Here is a 16,194-nt window from a genome sequence, read left to right as displayed (position 1 = left end):
CGTGACAAGCCCTGAGCGAGCCCTGAGGCCTCCATACATGATACTACAGGCAGTATTGCTACTGGAAGGAAGGCTGCACTGGCAACAAATGCACACTGTCTTTTTGCAAAAAAGGGACTCTATTAGGTTGCTTACTCCCCTATTTTGTAGGTACAGGGACTGATTTGGAGCCAGCCCCCCAAAGGCTTCCTCCAAAGGGCTGCACATATGCGGCTGTGTCACCCCCATGTCACAATGCCAGCACCCGGCAACGCAGTGGTCACCAGGCCCCACGCAGGATCCAGAGGAGCAGCCTCCCGTGTCCACTGCCAGAGCTGGCCCGGGGGCAGCCCCAGCACATCTGACAGGAAGCACTTGAGGAGCTGCTGGAATCACAGGCCAGGGGCTGAGGGAAGAAAACCTTGCATGAGGCTGCTGGAGGTTCTCCGCTGCAAGACAATCTGCTGGCAGGGCCACCTTCCAAGCTCGGCTCATGGATGCAAATCCTTTTCAACTGGATAGCAGTGGCAAGACCAAGGCAATTCCTTCTTGAGGAGCACTGCACAGCTCACCATCCTCATCTCCTACAGAGCAACGCTCAGGAGCCTTAAGAGATAGGATGTCGAGGGCTTGCAAGGGCTTGCAAGGGCTTGCAGTGCTTTGGAACACCCACTGGTGTCCTACACAGGGACAGCAAGGATTCTTGCCCACAAGGTCTATCAGCTCAGAGGCACTTGGGCACTCTGGCAAGTCCGCCAGATAGCTCCAGCTCAAGGGAGGATAGGGCTTGGGCAGCTCCTGGGAAGCATGAGCAGCCTGTGGGACAAGGAGCCAGGTCTGGCTCACATGCTCAGGGAACAGCCCATGGCCAGCACTGGGCTCAGCAAGGAACTTTTTCCCCCGGGGCACATTGGCACTGGTTCCCGGCGGTTTTTTGCCTTCCTCTGCAGTTCTCAGCACGGCCCCTTGCCACCATTTCTTTGGGCCATTTGGCCTGGGAGCCGGCTGCTCATGCTCCACCATGCTGGCAGCTGCAGCTGCCACTTCTCAGCTCTCCCTGCAGCTAACACAAGCGCCTGGCAGGGACCAGAGCGCTTCTCATGCATCCCTGGCCAAGAAGCACAGCAGCCAAACAAGTTGTGGAAGGCAAAAAGCCTGCTCGTCATCGCTACATGTCACGCTTTGGAAGAGATGCCACGGTACCACTCACCTCTTCTTCCTCTTCTTCCTCTTCTTCTTCTTCTTCTTCTTCTTCTTCTTCTTCTTCTTCTTCTTCTTATTCTTCTTCTTCTTCTTCTTCTTCTTCTTCTTCTTCTTCCTCTTTTTTTCATGGTCAGTCCCACAACTCCTTGTCAAGGTTCTCCCTCTGCAGGAACCGCGGACAGCTTGGCCTCTATTCCTGCTGCTGCTCTCTGCAGCTCTGGGACTTGCCTTTGCCAGCCTGCAAGGGATCTTTTCTCATGCTAAACTGAAGAATGCCTCAGCCTACTCCTGGCTACACTTGGGCTTGAGCTAATGCTTGTGAGCCTGGGTTCTGAAACAGAGTCACAAAGGGAAAAAAAATGACATGAAATAACAGAACATGAATTAACATAAAATCAAGAAAATTACTAAATTAACAACAAAATAAAATAAAATTCATTGTGTCATGTGTCCTTGAAATTGATTTTGGAACTGAAAACCCTCTGTCCTTTCAGGCAAACAGTCTCTTAGATATTGGACTGGCGGACAGGAGAGGAGAGGAGAGGAGAGGAGAGGAGAGGACAGGAGAGAAGAGGAGAGGAGAGGAGAGGAGAGGAGAGGAGAGGAGAGGAGAGGAGAGGAGAGGAGAGGAGAGGAGATGAGAGCAGTTCTGCTCTGTCAGGCCTGCAGTTCTGCGTGACAAGCCCTGAGCGAGCCCTGAGGCCTCCATACATGATACTACAGGCAGTATTGCTACTGGAAGGAAGGCTGCACTGGCAACAAATGCACACTGTCTTTTTGCAAAAAAGGGACTCTATTAGGTTGCTTACTCCCCTATTTTGTAGCTACAGGGACTGATTTGGAGCCAGCACCCCAAAGGCTTCCTCCAAAGGGCTGCACATATGCGGCTGTGTCACCCCCATGTCACAATGCCAGCACCCGGCAACGCAGTGGTCACCAGGCCCCACGCAGGATCCAGAGGAGCAGCCTCCCGTGTCCACTGCCAGAGCTGGCCCGGGGGCAGCCCCAGCACATCTGACAGGAAGCACTTGAGGAGCTGCTGGAATCACAGGCCAGGGGCTGAGGGAAGAAAACCTTGCATGAGGCTGCTGGAGGTTCTCCGCTGCAAGACAATCTGCTGGCAGGGCCACCTTCCAAGCTCGGCTCATGGATGCAAATCCTTTTCAACTGGATAGCAGTGGCAAGACCAAGGCAATTCCTTCTTGAGGAGCACTGCACAGCTCACCATCCTCATCTCCTACAGAGCAACGCTCAGGAGCCGTAAGAGATAGGATGTCGAGGGCTTGCAAGGGCTTGCAAGGGCTTGCAGTGCTTTGGAACACCCACTGGTGTCCTACACAGGGACAGCAAGGATTCTTGCCCACAAGGTCTATCAGCTCAGAGGCACTTGGGCACTCTGGCAAGTCCGCCAGATAGCTCCAGCTCAAGGGAGGATAGGGCTTGGGCAGCTCCTGGCAAGCATGAGCAGCCTGTGGGACAAGGAGCCAGGTCTGGCTCACATGCTCAGGGAACAGCCCATGGCCAGCACTGGGCTCAGCAAGGAACTTTTTCCCCCGGGGCACATTGGCACTGGTTCCCGGCGGTTTTTTGCCTTCCTCTGCAGTTCTCAGCACGGCCCCTTGCCACCATTTCTTTGGGCCATTTGGCCTGGGAGCCGGCTGCTCATGCTCCACCATGCTGGCAGCTGCAGCTGCCACTTCTCAGCTCTCCCTGCAGCTAACACAAGCGCCTGGCAGGGACCAGAGCGCTTCTCATGCATCCCTGGCCAAGAAGCACAGCAGCCAAACAAGTTGTGGAAGGCAAAAAGCCTGCTCGTCATCGCTACATGTCACGCTTTGGAAGAGATGCCACGGTACCACTCACCTCTTCTTCCTCTTCTTCCTCTTCTTCTTCTTCTTCTTCTTCTTCTTCTTCTTCTTCTTCTTCTTCTTATTCTTCTTCTTCTTCTTCTTCTTCTTCTTCTTCTTCTTCCTCTTTTTTTCATGGTCAGTCCCACAACTCCTTGTCAAGGTTCTCCCTCTGCAGGAACCGCGGACAGCTTGGCCTCTATTCCTGCTGCTGCTCTCTGCAGCTCTGGGACTTGCCTTTGCCAGCCTGCAAGGGATCTTTTCTCATGCTAAACTGAAGAATGCCTCAGCCTACTCCTGGCTACACTTGGGCTTGAGCTAATGCTTGTGAGCCTGGGTTCTGAAACAGAGTCACAAAGGGAAAAAAAATGACATGAAATAACAGAACATGAATTAACATAAAATCAAGAAAATTAATAAATTAACAACAAAATAAAATAAAATTCATTGTGTCATGTGTCCTTGAAATTGATTTTGGAACTGAAAACCCTCTGTCCTTTCAGGCAAACAGTCTCTTAGATATTGGACTGGCGGACAGGAGAGGAGAGGAGAGGAGAGGAGAGGAGAGGACAGGAGAGAAGAGGAGAGGAGAGGAGAGGAGAGGAGAGGAGAGGAGAGGAGAGGAGAGGAGAGGAGATGAGAGCAGTTCTGCTCTGTCAGGCCTGCAGTTCTGCGTGACAAGCCCTGAGCGAGCCCTGAGGCCTCCATACATGATACTACAGGCAGTATTGCTACTGGAAGGAAGGCTGCACTGGCAACAAATGCACACTGTCTTTTTGCAAAAAAGGGACTCTATTAGGTTGCTTACTCCCCTATTTTGTAGCTACAGGGACTGATTTGGAGCCAGCACCCCAAAGGCTTCCTCCAAAGGGCTGCACATATGCGGCTGTGTCACCCCCATGTCACAATGCCAGCACCCGGCAACGCAGTGGTCACCAGGCCCCACGCAGGATCCAGAGGAGCAGCCTCCCGTGTCCACTGCCAGAGCTGGCCCGGGGGCAGCCCCAGCACATCTGACAGGAAGCACTTGAGGAGCTGCTGGAATCACAGGCCAGGGGCTGAGGGAAGAAAACCTTGCATGAGGCTGCTGGAGGTTCTCCGCTGCAAGACAATCTGCTGGCAGGGCCACCTTCCAAGCTCGGCTCATGGATGCAAATCCTTTTCAACTGGATAGCAGTGGCAAGACCAAGGCAATTCCTTCTTGAGGAGCACTGCACAGCTCACCATCCTCATCTCCTACAGAGCAACGCTCAGGAGCCGTAAGAGATAGGATGTCGAGGGCTTGCAAGGGCTTGCAAGGGCTTGCAGTGCTTTGGAACACCCACTGGTGTCCTACACAGGGACAGCAAGGATTCTTGCCCACAAGGTCTATCAGCTCAGAGGCACTTGGGCACTCTGGCAAGTCCGCCAGATAGCTCCAGCTCAAGGGAGGATAGGGCTTGGGCAGCTCCTGGGAAGCATGAGCAGCCTGTGGGACAAGGAGCCAGGTCTGGCTCACATGCTCAGGGAACAGCCCATGGCCAGCACTGGGCTCAGCAAGGAACTTTTTCCCCCGGGGCACATTGGCACTGGTTCCCGGCGGTTTTTTGCCTTCCTCTGCAGTTCTCAGCACGGCCCCTTGCCACCATTTCTTTGGGCCATTTGGCCTGGGAGCCGGCTGCTCATGCTCCACCATGCTGGCAGCTGCAGCTGCCACTTCTCAGCTCTCCCTGCAGCTAACACAAGCGCCTGGCAGGGACCAGAGCGCTTCTCATGCATCCCTGGCCAAGAAGCACAGCAGCCAAACAAGTTGTGGAAGGCAAAAAGCCTGCTCGTCATCGCTACATGTCACGCTTTGGAAGAGATGCCACGGTACCACTCACCTCTTCTTCCTCTTCTTCCTCTTCTTCTTCTTCTTCTTCTTCTTCTTCTTCTTCTTCTTCTTCTTCTTATTCTTCTTCTTCTTCTTCTTCTTCTTCTTCTTCTTCTTCCTCTTTTTTTCATGGTCAGTCCCACAACTCCTTGTCAAGGTTCTCCCTCTGCAGGAACCGCGGACAGCTTGGCCTCTATTCCTGCTGCTGCTCTCTGCAGCTCTGGGACTTGCCTTTGCCAGCCTGCAAGGGATCTTTTCTCATGCTAAACTGAAGAATGCCTCAGCCTACTCCTGGCTACACTTGGGCTTGAGCTAATGCTTGTGAGCCTGGGTTCTGAAACAGAGTCACAAAGGGAAAAAAAATGACATGAAATAACAGAACATGAATTAACATAAAATCAAGAAAATTACTAAATTAACAACAAAATAAAATAAAATTCATTGTGTCATGTGTCCTTGAAATTGATTTTGGAACTGAAAACCCTCTGTCCTTTCAGGCAAACAGTCTCTTAGATATTGGACTGGCGGACAGGAGAGGAGAGGAGAGGAGAGGAGAGGAGAGGACAGGAGAGAAGAGGAGAGGAGAGGAGAGGAGAGGAGAGGAGAGGAGAGGAGAGGAGAGGAGAGGAGATGAGAGCAGTTCTGCTCTGTCAGGCCTGCAGTTCTGCGTGACAAGCCCTGAGCGAGCCCTGAGGCCTCCATACATGATACTACAGGCAGTATTGCTACTGGAAGGAAGGCTGCACTGGCAACAAATGCACACTGTCTTTTTGCAAAAAAGGGACTCTATTAGGTTGCTTACTCCCCTATTTTGTAGCTACAGGGACTGATTTGGAGCCAGCACCCCAAAGGCTTCCTCCAAAGGGCTGCACATATGCGGCTGTGTCACCCCCATGTCACAATGCCAGCACCCGGCAACGCAGTGGTCACCAGGCCCCACGCAGGATCCAGAGGAGCAGCCTCCCGTGTCCACTGCCAGAGCTGGCCCGGGGGCAGCCCCAGCACATCTGACAGGAAGCACTTGAGGAGCTGCTGGAATCACAGGCCAGGGGCTGAGGGAAGAAAACCTTGCATGAGGCTGCTGGAGGTTCTCCGCTGCAAGACAATCTGCTGGCAGGGCCACCTTCCAAGCTCGGCTCATGGATGCAAATCCTTTTCAACTGGATAGCAGTGGCAAGACCAAGGCAATTCCTTCTTGAGGAGCACTGCACAGCTCACCATCCTCATCTCCTACAGAGCAACGCTCAGGAGCCGTAAGAGATAGGATGTCGAGGGCTTGCAAGGGCTTGCAAGGGCTTGCAGTGCTTTGGAACACCCACTGGTGTCCTACACAGGGACAGCAAGGATTCTTGCCCACAAGGTCTATCAGCTCAGAGGCACTTGGGCACTCTGGCAAGTCCGCCAGATAGCTCCAGCTCAAGGGAGGATAGGGCTTGGGCAGCTCCTGGCAAGCATGAGCAGCCTGTGGGACAAGGAGCCAGGTCTGGCTCACATGCTCAGGGAACAGCCCATGGCCAGCACTGGGCTCAGCAAGGAACTTTTTCCCCCGGGGCACATTGGCACTGGTTCCCGGCGGTTTTTTGCCTTCCTCTGCAGTTCTCAGCACGGCCCCTTGCCACCATTTCTTTGGGCCATTTGGCCTGGGAGCCGGCTGCTCATGCTCCACCATGCTGGCAGCTGCAGCTGCCACTTCTCAGCTCTCCCTGCAGCTAACACAAGCGCCTGGCAGGGACCAGAGCGCTTCTCATGCATCCCTGGCCAAGAAGCACAGCAGCCAAACAAGTTGTGGAAGGCAAAAAGCCTGCTCGTCATCGCTACATGTCACGCTTTGGAAGAGATGCCACGGTACCACTCACCTCTTCTTCCTCTTCTTCCTCTTCTTCTTCTTCTTCTTCTTCTTCTTCTTCTTCTTCTTCTTCTTCCTCTTCTTCCTCTTCTTCTTCTTCCTCTTCTTCTTCTTCCTCCTCTTTTGTGCATGGTCAGTCCCACAACTCCTTGTCAAGGTTCTCCCTCTGCAGGAACCGCGGACAGCTTGGCCTCTATTCCTGCTGCTGCTCTCTGCAGCTCTGGGACTTGCCTTTGCCAGCCTGCAAGGGATCTTTTCTCATGCTAAACTGAAGAATGCCTCAGCCTACTCCTGGCTACACTTGGGCTTGAGCTAATGCTTGTGAGCCTGGGTTCTGAAACAGAGTCACAAAGGGAAAAAAAATGACATGAAATAACATAACATGAATTAACATAAAATCAAGAAAATTAATAAATTAACAACAAAATAAAATAAAATTCATTGTGTTATGTGTCCTTGACATTGATTTTGGAACTGAAAACCCTCTGTCCTTTCAGGCAAACAGGCTCTTAGATATTGGACTGGCGGACAGGAGAGAAGAGGAGAGGAGAGGAGAGGAGAGGAGAGAAGAGGAGAGGAGGGGAGAGGAGAGGAGATGAGAGGAGAGGAGAGCAGTTCTGCTCTGTCAGGCCTGCAGTTCTGCGTGACAAGCCCTGAGCGAGCCCTGAGGCCTCCATACATGATACTACAGGCAGTATTGCTACTGGAAGGAAGGCTGCACTGGCAACAAATGCACACTGTCTTTTTGCAAAAAAGGGACTCTATTAGGTTGCTTAATCCCCTATTTTGTAGGTACAGGGACTGATTTGGAGCCAGCCCCCCAAAGGCTTCCTCCAAAGGGCTGCACATATGCGGCTGTGTCACCCCCATGTCACAATGCCAGCACCCGGCAACGCAGTGGTCACCAGGCCCCACGCAGGATCCAGAGGAGCAGCCTCCCGTGTCCACTGCCAGAGCTGGCCCGGGGGCAGCCCCAGCACATCTCACAGGAAGCACTTGAGGAGCTGCTGGAATCACAGGCCAGGGGCTGAGGGAAGAAAACCTTGCATGAGGCTGCTGGAGGTTCTCCGCTGCAAGACAATCTGCTGGCAGGGCCACCTTCCAAGCTCGGCTCATGGATGCAAATCCTTTTCAACTGGATAGCAGTGGCAAGACCAAGGCAATTCCTTCTTGAGGAGCACTGCACAGCTCACCATCCTCATCTCCTACAGAGCAACGCTCAGGAGCCGTAAGAGATAGGATGTCGAGGGCTTGCAAGGGCTTGCAAGGGCTTGCAGTGCTTTGGAACACCCACTGGTGTCCTACACAGGGACAGCAAGGATTCTTGCCCACAAGGTCTATCAGCTCAGAGGCACTTGGGCACTCTGGCAAGTCCGCGACATAGCTCCAGCTCAAGGGAGGATAGGGCTTGGGCAGCTCCTGGCAAGCATGAGCAGCCTGTGAGACAAGGAGCCAGGTCTGGCTCACATGCTCAGGGAACAGCCCATGGCCAGCACTGGGCTCAGCAAGGAACTTTTTCCCCCGGGGCACATTGGCACTGGTTCCCGGCGGTTTTTTGCCTTCCTCTGCAGTTCTCAGCACGGCCCCTTGCCACCATTTCTTTGGGCCATTTGGCCTGGGAGCCGGCTGCTCATGCTCCACCATGCTGGCAGCCGCAGCTGCCACTTCTCAGCTCTCCCTGCAGCTAACACAAGCGCCTGGCAGGGACCAGAGCGCTTCTCATGCATCCCTGGCCAAGAAGCACAGCAGCCAAACAAGTTGTGGAAGGCAAAAGGTCTGCTCGTCATCGCTACATGTCACGCTTTGGAAGAGATGCCACGGTACCACACACCTCTTCTTCCTCTTCTTCCTCTTCTTCTTCTTCCTCTTCTTCTTCTTCTTCTTCCTCTTCTTCTTCTTCTTCTTCTTCTTCTTCTTCTTCTTCTTCTTCTTCTTCCTCTTTTGTTCATGGTCAGTCCCACAACTCCTTGTCAAGGTTCTCCCTCTGCAGGAACCGCGGACAGCTTGGCCTCTATTCCTGCTGCTGCTCTCTGTAGCTCTGGGACTTGCCTTTGCCAGCCTGCAAGGGATCTTTTCTCATGCTAAACTGAAGAATGCCTCAGCCTACTCCTGGCTACACTTGGGCTTGAGCTAATGCTTGTGAGCCTGGGTTCTGAAACAGAGTCACAAATGGAAAAAAAATGACATGAAATAACAGAACATGAATTAACATAAAATCAAGAAAATTAATAAATTAACAACAAAATAAAATAAAATTCATTGTGTCATGTGTCCTTGAAATTGATTTTGGAACTGAAAACCCTCTGTCCTTTCAGGCAAACAGTCTCTTAGATAATGGACTGGCGGACACGAGAGGAGAGGAGAGGAGAGGAGAGGAGAGGAGAGGAGAGGACAGGAGAGAAGAGGAGAGGAGAGGAGAGGAGAGGAGAGGAGAGGAGAGGAGAGGAGAGGAGAGGAGAGGAGAGGAGAGGAGAGGAGAGGAGAGCAGTTCTGCTCTGTCAGGCCTGCAGTTCTGCGTGACAAGCCCTGAGCGAGCCCTGAGGCCTCCATACATGATACTACAGGCAGTATTGCTACTGGAAGGAAGGCTGCACTGGCAACAAATGCACACTGTCTTTTTGCAAAAAAGGGACTCTATTAGGTTGCTTACTCCCCTATTTTGTAGGTACAGGGACTGATTTGGAGCCAGCCCCCCAAAGGCTTCCTCCAAAGGGCTGCACATATGCGGCTGTGTCACCCCCATGTCACAATGCCAGCACCCGGCAACGCAGTGGTCACCAGGCCCCACGCAGGATCCAGAGGAGCAGCCTCCCGTGTCCACTGCCAGAGCTGGCCCGGGGGCAGCCCCAGCACATCTGACAGGAAGCACTTGAGGAGCTGCTGGAATCACAGGCCAGGGGCTGAGGGAAGAAAACCTTGCATGAGGCTGCTGGAGGTTCTCCGCTGCAAGACAATCTGCTGGCAGGGCCACCTTCCAAGCTCGGCTCATGGATGCAAATCCTTTTCAACTGGATAGCAGTGGCAAGACCAAGGCAATTCCTTCTTGAGGAGCACTGCACAGCTCACCATCCTCATCTCCTACAGAGCAACGCTCAGGAGCCTTAAGAGATAGGATGTCGAGGGCTTGCAAGGGCTTGCAAGGGCTTGCAGTGCTTTGGAACACCCACTGGTGTCCTACACAGGGACAGCAAGGATTCTTGCCCACAAGGTCTATCAGCTCAGAGGCACTTGGGCACTCTGGCAAGTCCGCCAGATAGCTCCAGCTCAAGGGAGGATAGGGCTTGGGCAGCTCCTGGCAAGCATGAGCAGCCTGTGGGACAAGGAGCCAGGTCTGGCTCACATGCTCAGGGAACAGCCCATGGCCAGCACTGGGCTCAGCAAGGAACTTTTTCCCCCGGGGCACATTGGCACTGGTTCCCGGCGGTTTTTTGCCTTCCTCTGCAGTTCTCAGCACGGCCCCTTGCCACCATTTCTTTGGGCCATTTGGCCTGGGAGCCGGCTGCTCATGCTCCACCATGCTGGCAGCTGCAGCTGCCACTTCTCAGCTCTCCCTGCAGCTAACACAAGCGCCTGGCAGGGACCAGAGCGCTTCTCATGCATCCCTGGCCAAGAAGCACAGCAGCCAAACAAGTTGTGGAAGGCAAAAAGCCTGCTCGTCATCGCTACATGTCACGCTTTGGAAGAGATGCCACGGTACCACTCACCTCTTCTTCCTCTTCTTCCTCTTCTTCTTCTTCTTCTTCTTCTTCTTCTTCTTCTTCTTCTTCTTCTTATTCTTCTTCTTCTTCTTCTTCTTCTTCTTCTTCTTCTTCCTCTTTTTTTCATGGTCAGTCCCACAACTCCTTGTCAAGGTTCTCCCTCTGCAGGAACCGCGGACAGCTTGGCCTCTATTCCTGCTGCTGCTCTCTGCAGCTCTGGGACTTGCCTTTGCCAGCCTGCAAGGGATCTTTTCTCATGCTAAACTGAAGAATGCCTCAGCCTACTCCTGGCTACACTTGGGCTTGAGCTAATGCTTGTGAGCCTGGGTTCTGAAACAGAGTCACAAAGGGAAAAAAAATGACATGAAATAACAGAACATGAATTAACATAAAATCAAGAAAATTACTAAATTAACAACAAAATAAAATAAAATTCATTGTGTCATGTGTCCTTGAAATTGATTTTGGAACTGAAAACCCTCTGTCCTTTCAGGCAAACAGTCTCTTAGATATTGGACTGGCGGACAGGAGAGGAGAGGAGAGGAGAGGAGAGGAGAGGACAGGAGAGAAGAGGAGAGGAGAGGAGAGGAGAGGAGAGGAGAGGAGAGGAGAGGAGAGGAGATGAGAGCAGTTCTGCTCTGTCAGGCCTGCAGTTCTGCGTGACAAGCCCTGAGCGAGCCCTGAGGCCTCCATACATGATACTACAGGCAGTATTGCTACTGGAAGGAAGGCTGCACTGGCAACAAATGCACACTGTCTTTTTGCAAAAAAGGGACTCTATTAGGTTGCTTACTCCCCTATTTTGTAGCTACAGGGACTGATTTGGAGCCAGCACCCCAAAGGCTTCCTCCAAAGGGCTGCACATATGCGGCTGTGTCACCCCCATGTCACAATGCCAGCACCCGGCAACGCAGTGGTCACCAGGCCCCACGCAGGATCCAGAGGAGCAGCCTCCCGTGTCCACTGCCAGAGCTGGCCCGGGGGCAGCCCCAGCACATCTGACAGGAAGCACTTGAGGAGCTGCTGGAATCACAGGCCAGGGGCTGAGGGAAGAAAACCTTGCATGAGGCTGCTGGAGGTTCTCCGCTGCAAGACAATCTGCTGGCAGGGCCACCTTCCAAGCTCGGCTCATGGATGCAAATCCTTTTCAACTGGATAGCAGTGGCAAGACCAAGGCAATTCCTTCTTGAGGAGCACTGCACAGCTCACCATCCTCATCTCCTACAGAGCAACGCTCAGGAGCCGTAAGAGATAGGATGTCGAGGGCTTGCAAGGGCTTGCAAGGGCTTGCAGTGCTTTGGAACACCCACTGGTGTCCTACACAGGGACAGCAAGGATTCTTGCCCACAAGGTCTATCAGCTCAGAGGCACTTGGGCACTCTGGCAAGTCCGCCAGATAGCTCCAGCTCAAGGGAGGATAGGGCTTGGGCAGCTCCTGGCAAGCATGAGCAGCCTGTGGGACAAGGAGCCAGGTCTGGCTCACATGCTCAGGGAACAGCCCATGGCCAGCACTGGGCTCAGCAAGGAACTTTTTCCCCCGGGGCACATTGGCACTGGTTCCCGGCGGTTTTTTGCCTTCCTCTGCAGTTCTCAGCACGGCCCCTTGCCACCATTTCTTTGGGCCATTTGGCCTGGGAGCCGGCTGCTCATGCTCCACCATGCTGGCAGCTGCAGCTGCCACTTCTCAGCTCTCCCTGCAGCTAACACAAGCGCCTGGCAGGGACCAGAGCGCTTCTCATGCATCCCTGGCCAAGAAGCACAGCAGCCAAACAAGTTGTGGAAGGCAAAAAGCCTGCTCGTCATCGCTACATGTCACGCTTTGGAAGAGATGCCACGGTACCACTCACCTCTTCTTCCTCTTCTTCCTCTTCTTCTTCTTCTTCTTCTTCTTCTTCTTCTTCTTCTTCTTCTTCTTCTTCTTATTCTTCTTCTTCTTCTTCTTCTTCTTCTTCTTCCTCTTTTTTTCATGGTCAGTCCCACAACTCCTTGTCAAGGTTCTCCCTCTGCAGGAACCGCGGACAGCTTGGCCTCTATTCCTGCTGCTGCTCTCTGCAGCTCTGGGACTTGCCTTTGCCAGCCTGCAAGGGATCTTTTCTCATGCTAAACTGAAGAATGCCTCAGCCTACTCCTGGCTACACTTGGGCTTGAGCTAATGCTTGTGAGCCTGGGTTCTGAAACAGAGTCACAAAGGGAAAAAAAATGACATGAAATAACAGAACATGAATTAACATAAAATCAAGAAAATTACTAAATTAACAACAAAATAAAATAAAATTCATTGTGTCATGTGTCCTTGAAATTGATTTTGGAACTGAAAACCCTCTGTCCTTTCAGGCAAACAGTCTCTTAGATATTGGACTGGCGGACAGGAGAGGAGAGGAGAGGAGAGGAGAGGAGAGGACATGAGAGAAGAGGAGAGGAGAGGAGAGGAGAGGAGAGGAGAGGAGAGGAGAGGAGAGGAGATGAGAGCAGTTCTGCTCTGTCAGGCCTGCAGTTCTGCGTGACAAGCCCTGAGCGAGCCCTGAGGCCTCCATACATGATACTACAGGCAGTATTGCTACTGGAAGGAAGGCTGCACTGGCAACAAATGCACACTGTCTTTTTGCAAAAAAGGGACTCTATTAGGTTGCTTACTCCCCTATTTTGTAGCTACAGGGACTGATTTGGAGCCAGCACCCCAAAGGCTTCCTCCAAAGGGCTGCACATATGCGGCTGTGTCACCCCCATGTCACAATGCCAGCACCCGGCAACGCAGTGGTCACCAGGCCCCACGCAGGATCCAGAGGAGCAGCCTCCCGTGTCCACTGCCAGAGCTGGCCCGGGGGCAGCCCCAGCACATCTGACAGGAAGCACTTGAGGAGCTGCTGGTATCACAGGCCAGGGGCTGAGGGAAGAAAACCTTGCATGAGGCTGCTGGAGGTTCTCCGCTGCAAGACAATCTGCTGGCAGGGCCACCTTCCAAGCTCGGCTCATGGATGCAAATCCTTTTCAACTGGATAGCAGTGGCAAGACCAAGGCAATTCCTTCTTGAGGAGCACTGCACAGCTCACCATCCTCATCTCCTACAGAGCAACGCTCAGGAGCCGTAAGAGATAGGATGTCGAGGGCTTGCAAGGGCTTGCAAGGGCTTGCAGTGCTTTGGAACACCCACTGGTGTCCTACACAGGGACAGCAAGGATTCTTGCCCACAAGGTCTATCAGCTCAGAGGCACTTGGGCACTCTGGCAAGTCCGCCAGATAGCTCCAGCTCAAGGGAGGATAGGGCTTGGGCAGCTCCTGGGAAGCATGAGCAGCCTGTGGGACAAGGAGCCAGGTCTGGCTCACATGCTCAGGGAACAGCCCATGGCCAGCACTGGGCTCAGCAAGGAACTTTTTCCCCTGTGACACATTGGCACTGGTCCCCGGCGGTTTTTTGCCTTCCTCTGCAGTTCTCAGCACGGCCCCTTGCCACCATTTCTTTGGGCCATTTGGCCTGGGAGCCGGCTGCTCATGCTCCACCATGCTGGCAGCCACAGCTGCCACTTCTCAGCTCTCCCTGCAGCTAACACAAGCGCCTGGCAGGGACCAGAGCGCTTCTCATGCATCCCTGGCCAAGAAGCACAGCAGCCAAACAAGTTGTGGAAGGCAAAAAGTCTGCTCGTCATCGCTACATGTCACGCTTTGGAAGAGATGCCACGGTACCACTCACCTCTTCTTCCTCTTCTTCCTCTTCTTCTTCTTCCTCTTCTTCTTCTTCCTCCTCTTTTGTGCATGGTCAGTCCCACAACTCCTTGTCAAGGTTCTCCCTCTGCAGGAACCGCGGACAGCTTGGCCTCTATTCCTGCTGCTGCTCTCTGCAGCTCTGGGACTTGCCTTTGCCAGCCTGCAAGGGATCTTTTCTCATGCTAAACTGAAGAATGCCTCAGCCTACTCCTGGCTACACTTGGGCTTGAGCTAATGCTTGTGAGCCTGGGTTCTGAAACAGAGTCACAAAGGGAAAAAAAATGACATGAAATAACATAACATGAATTAACATAAAATCAAGAAAATTAATAAATTAACAACAAAATAAAATAAAATTCATTGTGTTATGTGTCCTTGACATTGATTTTGGAACTGAAAACCCTCTGTCCTTTCAGGCAAACAGGCTCTTAGATATTGGACTGGCGGACAGGAGAGAAGAGGAGAGGAGAGGAGAGGAGAGGAGAGAAGAGGAGAGGAGGGGAGAGGAGAGGAGATGAGAGGAGAGGAGAGCAGTTCTGCTCTGTCAGGCCTGCAGTTCTGCGTGACAAGCCCTGAGCGAGCCCTGAGGCCTCCATACATGATACTACAGGCAGTATTGCTACTGGAAGGAAGGCTGCACTGGCAACAAATGCACACTGTCTTTTTGCAAAAAAGGGACTCTATTAGGTTGCTTAATCCCCTATTTTGTAGGTACAGGGACTGATTTGGAGCCAGCCCCCCAAAGGCTTCCTCCAAAGGGCTGCACATATGCGGCTGTGTCACCCCCATGTCACAATGCCAGCACCCGGCAACGCAGTGGTCACCAGGCCCCACGCAGGATCCAGAGGAGCAGCCTCCCGTGTCCACTGCCAGAGCTGGCCCGGGGGCAGCCCCAGCACATCTCACAGGAAGCACTTGAGGAGCTGCTGGAATCACAGGCCAGGGGCTGAGGGAAGAAAACCTTGCATGAGGCTGCTGGAGGTTCTCCGCTGCAAGACAATCTGCTGGCAGGGCCACCTTCCAAGCTCGGCTCATGGATGCAAATCCTTTTCAACTGGATAGCAGTGGCAAGACCAAGGCAATTCCTTCTTGAGGAGCACTGCACAGCTCACCATCCTCATCTCCTACAGAGCAACGCTCAGGAGCCGTAAGAGATAGGATGTCGAGGGCTTGCAAGGGCTTGCAAGGGCTTGCAGTGCTTTGGAACACCCACTGGTGTCCTACACAGGGACAGCAAGGATTCTTGCCCACAAGGTCTATCAGCTCAGAGGCACTTGGGCACTCTGGCAAGTCCGCGACATAGCTCCAGCTCAAGGGAGGATAGGGCTTGGGCAGCTCCTGGCAAGCATGAGCAGCCTGTGAGACAAGGAGCCAGGTCTGGCTCACATGCTCAGGGAACAGCCCATGGCCAGCACTGGGCTCAGCAAGGAACTTTTTCCCCCGGGGCACATTGGCACTGGTTCCCGGCGGTTTTTTGCCTTCCTCTGCAGTTCTCAGCACGGCCCCTTGCCACCATTTCTTTGGGCCATTTGGCCTGGGAGCCGGCTGCTCATGCTCCACCATGCTGGCAGCCGCAGCTGCCACTTCTCAGCTCTCCCTGCAGCTAACACAAGCGCCTGGCAGGGACCAGAGCGCTTCTCATGCATCCCTGGCCAAGAAGCACAGCAGCCAAACAAGTTGTGGAAGGCAAAAGGTCTGCTCGTCATCGCTACATGTCACGCTTTGGAAGAGATGCCACGGTACCACACACCTCTTCTTCCTCTTCTTCCTCTTCTTCTTCTTCCTCTTCTTCTTCTTCTTCTTCCTCTTCTTCTTCTTCTTCTTCTTCTTCTTCTTCTTCTTCTTCTTCTTCTTCCTCTTTTGTTCATGGTCAGTCCCACAACTCCTTGTCAAGGTTCTCCCTCTGCAGGAACCGCGGACAGCTTGGCCTCTATTCCTGCTGCTGCTCTCTGTAGCTCTGGGACTTGCCTTTGCCAGCCTGCAAGGGATCTTTTCTCATGCTAAACTGAAGAATGCCTCAGCCTACTCCTGGCTACACTTGGGCTTGAGCTAATGCTTGTGAGCCTG

This window comes from Caloenas nicobarica, chromosome 7, assembly GCF_036013445.1.
Source record: "Caloenas nicobarica isolate bCalNic1 chromosome 7, bCalNic1.hap1, whole genome shotgun sequence".
NCBI classification, from domain to species: Eukaryota; Metazoa; Chordata; class Aves; order Columbiformes; family Columbidae; genus Caloenas; species Caloenas nicobarica.
Note: the sequence above shows the minus strand (reverse complement) of the source record.